The sequence below is a fragment of the Phacochoerus africanus genome, chromosome 16 (genome assembly GCF_016906955.1).
Source record: "Phacochoerus africanus isolate WHEZ1 chromosome 16, ROS_Pafr_v1, whole genome shotgun sequence".
NCBI lineage: Eukaryota > Metazoa > Chordata > Mammalia > Artiodactyla > Suidae > Phacochoerus > Phacochoerus africanus.
The window spans coordinates 23,082,446-23,095,112 of NC_062559.1; positions in this window are offsets into that span (position 1 = coordinate 23,082,446).

The window sequence follows — 12,667 nt, forward strand, 5'->3', positions numbered from 1 at the left end:
GGTAACTTTTTCTAGGGTGTGGTCCACCTTTATCTGCCTTAAAAACTGTAATTAATGGAGTTCCCATCATGGCTCAGTGAAAATGAATCTGACTAGCATCCATAAAGACACAAGTGGTGCTGGGAAAACTGGACAGCTGCATGTAAATCAATGAAATTGGAACAAACTCTCACACCATGCACAAAAATAAACTGAAAATGGCTTAAAGATGGAGTTCCCATCATGGCGCAGCAGAAACGAATCCGACTGGGAACCATGAGGTTGTGGTTCGATCCCTGGCCTTGCTCAGTGGGTTAAGGCTCCGGCATTGCAGTGAGCTGTGGTATAGGTTGCAGACACCACTCAGATCTGGTGTTGCTGTGGCTGTGGTGTAGGCCAGTGGCGATAGCGCCTATTCAACACCTAGCCTGGGGTCCTCCTTGTGCTGCAGGTGCAGCCCTAAAAAGACAAAATAAAATAAAACTGTAGTTGATAAATCATAATTTGATGATGAACTTGGTGTTAATTGTGACTTTGTTCCTCACTGAAGTAATATAGTACTTGTATTTTAAATAGTATTTGAAGGGGAAGTCCCATTATATTGAAAGAAATAATGGGAATAACCTTTTATCAGTAGGGCTAATTTCTTGAGTGGAGAAGCCACGAAAGCATTATGACCTACCAGGTGACTGTAGGCTGGTTGTTAGCTAAAATATTGTTCACACGTGGAATTTTTAAAACTGCTTTAGAATGAGTTTGTAGTTTATTTTACTTGTAACTCACTTGGATACTGAGGGGGTGGGCAGTGACTCAGAATATTGGAAACTTTTTGTTGGCAATTAAATGGTTATACATTTATTTTATCTCAATTGCTTCTACTAAAAGACAAAAATTATTGCTTAGTACAATCAACATTTGTTCAGAACATATTAAAGATACTTGTGGAATAAGTTTAGCACACCTGTTTGAACTCCTTAAAAGGCAGATTGTATTTAACATGAATGGGTTTTGCTAGAACCCCAAGATCCAGGGTTTATGCAGAACTGAGAAGAAATACTAAATGTTTGAAAGAATAAAGAATTAAAATTCTTTATAAAAGCAATACTGTGTGTCAAAATTATACCATTTCTCTTAGGCAATTCAAGTCTGATATTAGTTCAGTCATCAGAAATGCTAGTTTATCAAACGTTTATCACTTTCTTTTTCTTTTCATGCCACACCTGCCGCATATGGAAGTTCCCAGGCTAAAGGTCAAATCGGAGCTGCAGCTGCTAGCCTACACTGCAGCCACAGCAATGCAGGATCCGAGCTGCAGCTGTGACCTACATCACAGATGAGGGCAACGTTGGATCTTTAACCCACTAAGAGAGGCCAGGGATTGAACCTGCATCCTCCTGGACTCTGTATTGGGTTCTTTAACCTAGTGAGCCACAATGGGGACTCCTATCACTATTATTTAGTTTGAAATTCATCTATATCTACTATATCTCATGTTCCAGGTTACCACACACCCTGGGGGAAAATTAGAATGAAAAATTGTCACAATGAGATGAAATTATTTTTAATATCGTATCTATGACATTTTAAATACTAGTCTCAAGTACTGGAAGAGTTCTGAATTTTTTTTCGTAGAACATCTAATGCTGTGGAACCTAAATGATGAAGATGGATTGTGATAACCAGATGGCAAATGATACTAATGTTAATGAATATAGAAGTGAATGTTGAATTATATATATATTACAATATGTAATGTGAGCTAGTTTTCCTAACATATAAAATATTTTTGTACAGAAGTGGTTGTTGGAAATGTTTAAGGTGGATGAGTTTTTCCACGGGGTTAACTAAATCTGGGTTTCTAATAAATTTCTCACTTTGTCCTACTGAGAGAAGAGCTCTGAGAGATGCTGATTCTTTCACAGGCAGAACTTGGTCACATAAAGTCATGCCGAGGCTTTGCCATGATTACCGTTAAATACATCACAATAGGGAGTTCCCATCATGGCACAGTGGAAACAAGTCCAACTAGGAACTGTGAGGTTGTGGGTTCCACCCCTGGCCTTGCTCAGTGGGTTAAGGATCCAGTGTTGCTGTGGCTGTGGTGTAGGCCAGCAGTTGTAGCTCCAGTTGGACCCCTAGCCTGGGAACCTCCATATGCCATGGGTGCAGCCCTAAAAAGCCAGTGAAAAAAATACATCAGGATAATCTCACTTCCTTTTTCCACAGATATCTGAAGCCCCCTCATCACTACCACGCTTACATTCACTAGACATTGTGGATGTTTTCTGCGTTGCAAAGGAATGGAATACTTTTTTAATTTTAATTTTTTTAAATTGAAGAAGAGTTGGTTTTACAATGTTGTATTAGTCTCTAGTGTATAGCACAGTGATTCAGTTGATATTTTCTATCCTTTTCCATTACACCTTATCACAAGCTATTGATTGTAGTTCCCTCTGCTTTATAATAGAATTTTGTTGTCCATCTATTCTATTCATAGTAGTTTGTTTCTGCTAATGCCAAACTCCTCCCCCACCCCTTTCCTCCTTTGGTAACCATAAGTTTGTTTTTTATGTCTGTGAGTCTGTTTCTATTTTGTAAATAAGTTTATTTGAATCATGTTTTAGATTCCATATATAAGTGATATCATACAATATTTGTCTTTGAATTACTTCACTTAGTATGATAATCTCCAGGTCTGTCTGTGTTGTTGGAAATGGCATTGTTTCATTCTTTTTTATGGCAAGTAGGAATCCATAATATTATCCATTATAATATTATAATATAGTCCATTATATTATATATAATCCATATATATACAATGGATTATATAATATATAATCTTCATCTATTAATATATACTAATTAATATACATTTATATATAATATTAATATGTATTCTTTATCCATTCATCTGTCAATGGACATTTAAGTTGCTTCCATGGGAAGACTCTTTATATCACTTGCTACCTTCTCATGTCCCAGTCAGAGGAGATCTGTTCTCATTCTTAATTCCCCTTTGTTCTCTGGCAGCTTGATTCACTCTTCTCAGCCATCCTGCCCACTATCATTACCTTAGACATGTTGCTTAGCCTCTATATCTTCAATTATAAAACCTGTGTTTATGAGGTTAAGAAGGATGGAAAGTGCCTATTAAAGTGTCTGGTGTTGAGAAAGTTTTCAATAAATGAATGGTACCCACTATGATACTTTTGTGTTTTATTAAATTTATGCAACAATCCCAGCCCTGCTTACCACCTAGGGTTATCATGAGGCTTGTATGAGATAATTTATGTTAAAGTATTTTATGTATAGGAAAGTGTCAAACAAATGAAAGAAAACATTGTGATGGGTGCAGTACCTCAGATGAAGGATAAAGAAGAATAAAATGAAACAAGCATACCATGGTGCCAGCATTTAATCAGAATGGAGATGTGACAAAGGAAAATCCTGACACCTGCTTCCATGATAACAATTGACATAATCCACACAGTTTAATAATCTTAACACACAGTATAGCTCCAATCATGTCCAAAGGGGCAGAAGTGGTGGTTCAAAACATTATAACACCAATGTAAAGGCAGCACGTGCCATGTCATCAGCAGATAATCTTTTTCTGAATTTCTTCCCCTTTTCTCTGTCATGATTAACCTAATGTCTATCACAGTAAAAAGAGAAGCACTGTGGCAAGAAAATCTGATGGTTTCATGACGATTGATGTCAGGCAATTTTTCTTAAGCTAAGAATTGTAAAACAGGCTAGTAACCTGTGCTGGTGTCTTTTCATTTGATTTTTATTGTGTGTGCTACCTAGTAGAGCTTAAGAATTGTATTAAGTAAAGGAAAATAAAATTGGACACTGTATAGCAGTTTGGTGAGTACAAACTCTTGAAAAGAGAGCAAAGAGAGTTGTATAGGCTCCTGGAGTATCTTACTTGGACATTTTCACTCCTTAATTATTAAATGGAATACTTTTGTAAATATCAGAATGACCCAGTTTATAAATAGGTTGTCTCTGTTTTGAATTAAAAATTAATGTAAAATAAAATATAAATTGCTTTCTTACCCTTTATTTTCTACTGACCACCATTTTTTCCTCTGAATTTGGCTAAATTGGCTTAAATGGTTAAAAAATAAAATAGTCAGATAGTTAAATGGCCAAAATTTTTCAAAGAACGCCAATCAATTTATATAGCCATACTTACATTTGGTATTGGTTGATGATATTGTTCAGTGTTTTTGAAAACTTTCCATATGCCAAACACTGTGCTAAAGGCTAAGGTCTTAAAGATGTGCTTCCCATCACTCCCAATGAGCAATGGATGGTTCAGAGAGGGAGACAGACAAATAGACTAACAGTTTTAATACAAATATGATAAGTACACTCTATATACAAAATTCTACTGAGCACACTCTAGAGCAAGAAAGGAAGTTCTTCTTCCTCTTTAGAAATTTAAAGGGAGTCTAAGAAAATGATTATTCAGCCGAAGAAGAGGCCTCCTGAGTGGATGGTAAGGAGGATTCTAGGTGGAAGTTATCTGAAGCTGAAGGAATAACTTATACAACAAAATGGAGGCACAAGTATACAACTTAATGAGAAAGTAAAATAGGGTGCTCTTAGAAAAGGCAATGACAGGAACTGAGACCAGAGAGGTAGGCAGGGGCTTGAGAATGAAGAACTGAATGCATTTCTAAGGATCAGGGCTTATTCTGAAGCGGGGAGAAGGGGGTGGTCACTGAGGATTCAAAGTAGTGTAATGACTGGCAAAGATTTTCATTCAGGAAGATCTCTCATCCAGAAACAAGAGAGGTGGTTGGGAGCTGGGTTACACATTGTCACCTTAGCCATTTTTAGTGCTTTGGCTTTTGTCCTGACTGAGATGGAGGGTTCGAGTAGAGGAATGACATAATCTGTATCACATTCAAGATAGTTCTGTCTCCTTCTAAAGAAGAAACTATGTGAGTAAAGAAGTCAGGACTGATGTACTTATCCTGCACAGAAATGTTGGTGGCTTAGAAAAGGGTTATAATGATGGTAGAGGTATGAGGAGAATTTGTTTTAGGATATACTTAGAATACCAAGTTGAGAGCATTTGCTACTGACTATAATATGATAAGTACAACCTCAGCGTTTTTTGCCTAAGCAGTTGGAAAAGATAGAGCTGCTGTTCCCTAAGATGCCAAAGAGACCCTTTCAGGAAAGGGGTTGATGATGTCATGTGTTCTGCTATTAACTATGTTGAGTTGCCTCTAACCATCCAAGTGGAGATTTTAGGTAATTGATGAGACAGTATTTGGAGGAGAAATCTGGGTTGAAAATACAGATTTGGGATTGTCAGCATATAAATTTATTTTAAACCATGGCGATGGATCATTTTCTTGGGGAATGAGTGTCTATTGAGTAGATGAGTCAGAGAACTAAGTGCTGTGGCACGCCAACATTTGGTGGTTAGAAATAAAAAGAGGATCTGGCAAAGGAGCATGAGCAGGATTAGCTTGTGTTACTGGCACAGGGAGAACCACGTGTTCCACAAATCAAATTAAGGAAATGTTTCAAAAAGGAATGAGTGAAACTATTGTATTATATGTTACTGATAGATGGAGGAAGAGACAAAACCATTTGATTTTAAACTTGTAGGCTATTTGTGATTTTAACCATAGCAGTTTGGTAATAATGGTGGAGACAAAAGGCTGATTAAAGTAGGTTCAAAAGAGAGTTGGAAAAAGTGGAAGAAAAGAGAATAGGAAAAGAAAAAGTGGAGATTAGGAAAGTTTTGCTCTAAAGATAAGGGAAAATAATGATAGTGGATGGAGGACTATGTGGAGTCAATGGAGAGTTTTTAGTTTTTAAGATGGAAGATAATAGCTTGTTCATAATAAGTTAATGGAAATGACCCTGTCAAGAGGGCAGACTTGATAATGCAGGAGATAAAAATGATGAAAGACCTTGAGTAAATTAGAGGATATGGGATCCATTGTAAAATGCAACTTAGTGTTGGAAAAAAGCGTGGACAAATTTATCTCCTGTGACAAAAGGGTACAGATGCAGGTATGGGTATAGATGCATGGGTAGGATGCATGTATACTGTGTAGTTGGATAGTTGCAAAGTTACAGATAAATAATGGTCCAGGTCAAGTTATTGCATGGAAATAGAAGTGTACAGATTCAGAAGGTACTTGGAAAGCCGTATGGATAAGACTTAGTGTGTATTTTGAAGTAGAAGATGAGAGAGAAATCTAAAACTATCTCATAAATTGATCATCAAATAAACTATAATTCAGTTAGTCTAATCTGAGTAAAAGATAAAGATTTTCAAGTCATTAATTATAGATGATAAGGATAAGTGAATGGAGGATAGATTCTGTATTTTTTAATTTAGGAGTTGCATATTGCATTCAGGAGCATGAGTCACTTGAAAGAACAAGGTTTAGGGTAGAAAGTGTGGATAACAGACTAGAGAGAGGATAGTCTTTTAAAAGCCTGTTTGAGAGCTCACATGGCTGGGATAATATTTGATTAGAGGGTGAAAATCCACTTCCTTCTGGTGTTCTAAAGGGTTTAGGGGCGGGTTTAGGATACACATGTGTGTATAGTAGGGAGAGAAGTAAGGACCTTCAGGTAGTTCATGACTTGTAATTTCTACTCTCCACTTACCATGGACCACGGATGGTGGGACAGAGACATCCTGAGACACTGGATTCATCCTGAGGTGCTTGGTATAGTCTCTTTGGGAAGTGGTAGGAGGGGCAAACCAAGAAGAGAGCAGAGAATACAGATTTCTAATGCTACCAGTCTATATGACTGTGTGGCCATTTTTAGCAGGATTCACAGCCTAAGAATAAGAATGAAAAAGCTGATTGGTTGGGGAGTTTCCTGCGGAAAAAGATTTTAAGGATATCTGAGAAATACAGACATATGAAGGAGGAAATGAGAATTAATGTTAATTAATTAACAAATTCCATAATATAATAGACAAAGTTATGAGTATCTGATCAGACCTTAACATACATTTCTGAGCTAATGGTAAATTTGCCATAGTAGTCCTACTTAGAGGGTGTGATTTGGTCCTTTGCTGGCCTCAGCTAATGGTTCAGAGAAAGATTATCTGGTTCAGAGGGACCTCATCCAGAGGCTATGTGATGTAGAATAATCTCTGCTACATCTCCAGGTCAACTGATAATCAAATGTAATCTCGTCTTCAACCTTAATTTACTTTTGCTATCTAAGGTAACATATTCACAGCTTCCAGGATTAGGAATATGAACATCTTTGGGGACCTATATTTTGCCTACCTCACCATCGTAACATGACTACTAGCAGAAATCACTCTGCTGCTTAAGATCTTATAAGATCGAATAAAAATACAATACTTTCCAAGATTCTCTGTAAATTTTTATAGAACTTGTATTTTTATCATTATCCTTGATGCTGAGTTACATTCCTACTAAAGTACTTCTCAGTCCTACTCTTCTGTTTCTATTTTGTATTATGCCAGACAAAATGGGAAGTGTAATTTCTGAAATTGGGGGTGGGAGTGCAGGGGAGGGGTAGTGGATAAAATTAAATGAATGTATCAATGTTATAAACTTATGGGGGTACAGGAGACTTTACTGAAGATCTGGTAAAATGGAGGAGAAGTTGGCGTAATGGGTGGCAATTATATAGTCAGTACCAAATATTTTAAAATGGAACACCCCTGGTCCTAAAAATTCTTGCATTCACCCCATCCACAGGGCTTTTTTTTTTTTTTTTTTCCCAATAGCAGTGTCATCTTACAAAGTTTTCTTGGCTTTTGGATATCTAGGTTTTTTCCTTAGAGTGGCCCTAGAAAAGGCAAAAAGACAAAAAAAAAAGAAAAAAGAAAAAGAAAGTCTTTCTGCCTCTCTACTCCCCACACCTCCCCACCTCTTATTTTAAATATATTTTTTAATAACATTTAGTTAATTTACAATGTTGCACGCTCTGTCTCTTTTTGCTTTTTCATATACACCTTGCTCTGAGGCTAGTTGTTTTGTACCCAAATTAGAAAATACTAGTAAAGTGATTCTTAGGTATTATAATCATGTTTTAAATATATACTATGGGCTCCTATCCTACTTGAGTAATGATAGAATTTTGCAGTTCTAAAAGTCTCCAATTCTGAGTTAATTTGCTGCTGGTCTAATCACCTTCATAAGATGAACTGTTGCTGATCAAGGTCAGAATAATAATTGTAGTAGATCTGCTACTAGAAATATTTAAGAAAAAGGATACTTTCACTTTTATTCATATGTGGAGTGCCAAAAACTATATTTAGCTTTATGTATAATTGACTTACTGTGTGTTTTCTTCAGTAATGGAAAAAAGTTGCATCTGTCTAATGCACTTCATGTTGCAAAAATACAAATGTAATTTTAAAGTGACATTAAATATTTGATGTGCAGAAGACAATGTTTTGGAGAAAAGTTTATCTTTGTAAAAAATTCTCTATAATGAAATATCACTTGCATATTACAACTTCCACATCAAGAAATGTAGTTAATGAAAATTAGATGAAAAAAATTCAGAGTAATTTTTACTTAAATGTTATGGCAAATTCATATGTAATACAAAGTATTTAGGATTCAATTCATTGTTGGATTACATTCTAACTGTAACTAAGATGCATGTATGGTGAACAGAGGTGGGTTAGTTGGGAGAAGTGTAAATGATCACAGCCTTTACATATTGCCTTAGCAGGTCATATGATCTTTTTCAATATCTCACCATTAATACTCATTTCTATGTTTGGTATTCCCAGGGAGTTCTATCATGTTACTGAATCTTTATGAGAATTTTGGGAATAGTGTTATTGGTAAAAGATTCATAAAGTACTAAAGTTTCAGCATGAATAATACTGCCAGAACTCCATGAGAATCAAAACCAGCCTTCTCAATGGCCATCCGCAGGACTAGATCTGAAGGAAACTGTCCTGGATGAGAGAGTGTGGAAGCTTATCTTTGCCATCCAACTTTCTCTTTTCCTCAGGACGACTGCCCCCCACCCCTCTGCCCTGGGCACCTCTGAATCAAACTTTACTTTCCCATGTTGTTGTATCTACAATATGAATAAAATGTAGGCAAGCCCAATTGATTTGCTTTCAGTATTCTTAAAAATGAATTTGGCCAGGATACAAATTGATTTGATGAATTATTGAAACACTGACCTTTTTTTCTGTAACTTGTACTTTCCTAAAGACAATGAGAAAAATAGAGCCGGTCACTACACTCTGTTATCAAAAACTAAAACTTCTGAGAAAATGGAAATGAGAATATGATATTGTTTGTACACAATTATAACAATTGAAAGAAGATAAGAAGAGACTGAAGCTGGTATATATTGGGCAGTTAGCATGTGTGAGATACCTCCTCTATGTTGAAATGTTACGGCAGATACCCAGCAGCCCTGTGCTGCAGCGTTATCAGCTCTGGCGACAGCCCCGTGGCTGTAGCGTACCAGCTCCAGTAGCTCTGTGGCCGTAGTGGATCAGCTCTTTTACCCAGCGAGAAACCAAGTGAGCACTCGGAGAGTTGGAGAACTCAGGTTTATTACGCCGGCAGGCTCAGACGAGATCGCTCTCCAGAGTCTGAGCCCAGAAGAAGGGTTTCACAAGGCTTTTATGGGCTACGTCGTCTGGGTCCAAGCTTGGCTGGTTGGACTGGAGTGACGTCAGGCAAGGTAGTAGATGCGGAAACAAATTTACAGAAGCAGATGCATGGGGGAAGACTGGTTGGGGCAGTTGGCTAGACTTTGCTTAGTCATCATGGCCGGGGTCTCCCCTTTCTACATTTTATTGGGACATTTTCTCCTATAATAATACATGCTATTTTGGATTAGAAAGATCAAAGTGTGTCTGGTCAAGTAACTGGCCCAAGGATGGACCACAGCATTTTGCATGGTTTGAAGCTGGCCCTGGAGAAGCCTAAAGCTTTTATTTTGCTTACTCCCACTTGCCACTGTTATTCAGAGACATTTTCAAATCTTTTTTTTTTTTGCTTCTTTTTGGCTTTTTAGGACCACACTACTGCATATGGAAGTTCCCAAGCTAGGGGTTGAATTGGAGCTGCAGCTGCCAGCCTATACTACAGCCACAGCAATGAAGGATCTAAGCCGTGTCTGCGACCAATACCACAGCTCATGGCAACACCAGATCCTTAACCCACTGAGCAAGGCCAGGCATTGAACCACCATCCTCATGGATCCTAGTTGGGTTTGTTACCTCTGAGCTACAACAGGAACTCCCCAGAGACATTTTCAAATATTGAAAAAAAAATGAGTGAGTATAGTCTGTTTTACTTTAAAATTAGCCATGATGATTTTAAACTGACAAGTGAGTATTTGCTATTATGAATGTTTTCTTTTCTCATGCAAGCAGAGTCATTCTAGTCCACTGCCTTGAGCATCAGACCAGGTGTTTAAATGAATGTAAGTCAATTTAAATGTTTTAAACACATTCTTGATGTTTTTGTTTTTGCGTTAAACACACTTGATGGCCTGGAAAATGGTATAGATGCTCCTGAGAAAAATGCTCATTTGTCTGAAATACTATGTTTGGATATCTCCTATAGCTTATCTTTATTTATTTATTTATTTATTTACTTACTTACTTACTTATTTTTAGAGTTGCACCGTGGCATACGAAGGTTCCCCAGCTAAGGGTCAAATTGGAGCTCCAGCTGCCAGCCTAGCCACAGCTACAGCAATGCCAGATCCTAGCTGTGTCTGCGACCTATACCACAGCTCGCAACGCCGGATCCTTAATCCACTGAGCAAGGCCAGGGATTGAAGCTGCATCCTCATGGATACTAGTCATTTGTTTACGCTGAGCCAGGATGGGAACTCCTAAAGCCTATCATTATACCCAAGCTTGAAAAATCTCTGAACGAGAGAACTGGGCTGGGGGAGCAATCTAAATAATATTGCAAGCATTTGTTAATAATTTTAAAAGAAATCATGGATTAATTTCACAGAAAAAAAAAGGTGTTTTAAAAGAGTGAACTGTTGAGAATTATTCATTACTGATTCACTCAGTATTCATTACTGATAAAAGCATTGTATGTAAATCTTTTAAGCAGATGTATGTAAAATTTCCATAGGTGTCGCACTTGTTTCCACAATATCTTCTTAACCTCTTTGCTTCTATTTTCTATGCTGAAAACTCCATCTCATCCTGCTTTACTTTACCCCATCTTCCTGCTTGAAAAACAGTCGCAGTGATGGTAAATGACTTAAGCTTAAGAACAAAGACCTAAAGGCATAAGTTATTCATAGGGTCAGCTGAATAAGGACTTAATGCGTTGGTTTAGGCACGCTGGACCTGTGCAGATTGGCACACCATTTGCACAGCCTGGTTTGTCCTCTTAAGAATAAAAGAAAGGGGAGCGCAGGGTTGCTGCAGATAGGCAGAAGCACAATGGTGATTCTCTAGAATGCTATGCATAGATAACTGACACCAGGCTTCCTCAAATGCTAATGATTGTTAAATACCTAAAGGTCAGAATAAAAGCTTAATCAGCAATCGGCTATGTAACTTTTAAAATAACTTAAAAAAAAAAAACCTATATCCTGCACCTACAAACCCCTCCTCACTTGATGTAAACTCAAGAGCACAATAAAAGCAGTGTGGTTTCTTAAGGCTGCCTTCTTGGTCCCTGAGACCTTGAGTCCCCCGGTTTCCACCTTTACTTAAGATAAATGTCTCTGTGTCTTGTATGTTAACTTTTTTCCTTAAGTTCTTCAGCCCCAACCTGCTGAGCTGGTCTCAGCACAGAGGTAAAGTATCCATGTTTAATTCTTCTTTTTTCTTTTTAGGGCCACAACCAAAGCCTATAGAAGTTCCCCAGCTAGGGGTTGAATTGGAGCTGTAGCTGCCAGCCTACACCACAGCCACAGCAACAGCAACACCAGATCCAAGCCATGTCCGCGACCTTCACCTCACCTCCTGGCTGCATCCTTAACCCACTGAGTGAGACCAGGAATTGAACCTGCATTCTTATGTATACTAATCAGGCTCTTAACCCGCTGAGCCGCCATGGGAACTCCCTCCATGTTTAATTCTTCGTAAAAGTTGTATTCACACTCTACAATACTTTTACTTCTGCTTTCTTTTTTATTTCTTACTTCTTTGATGTAATATCTGGTTAATTCTTAAATTTCATTAGACTTCAGCTTCTGCTGATGCTAGGTAGCCCCTCTGCCCAAAGAATAAGAATGAATAATAGGAAGACAGCAAATGTGCTACATTTGTCAGTATTCATTGGTCTTTATAATCCTCTGGGCCATACTTTTAGTCTTTGTGGTTAACTGTGCTATTTTCTTGAATATGTGAAAACAAACTCCAATCAAAATTACGCCAAGTCATCTCTGGGAACAGATTTTCACATTTGGAAGAGGATAATGAGCTGGACATTGAGTGCTATTTAAGTTTGAATAGTAGTTAAAGAAAAACAAACAAATTTGTTCACAAGCAGCAGTGGAAACTCTAGGGAAATTGCTTACTGCTTTTTGTATTAGCAGTGTTTAAAACCGATGGTGCCCCGAGCCAATAGACCACTTCGACTCTGGGGCATTAAAATTCTAAGTAGTCAGCCTTGGGCATGCTCAGAAGGACTCAGGACCTTTCTTAAGGGTAAGATGTGGAGAGTATAAATACTTTTAATGGTCCCTGGTTTCA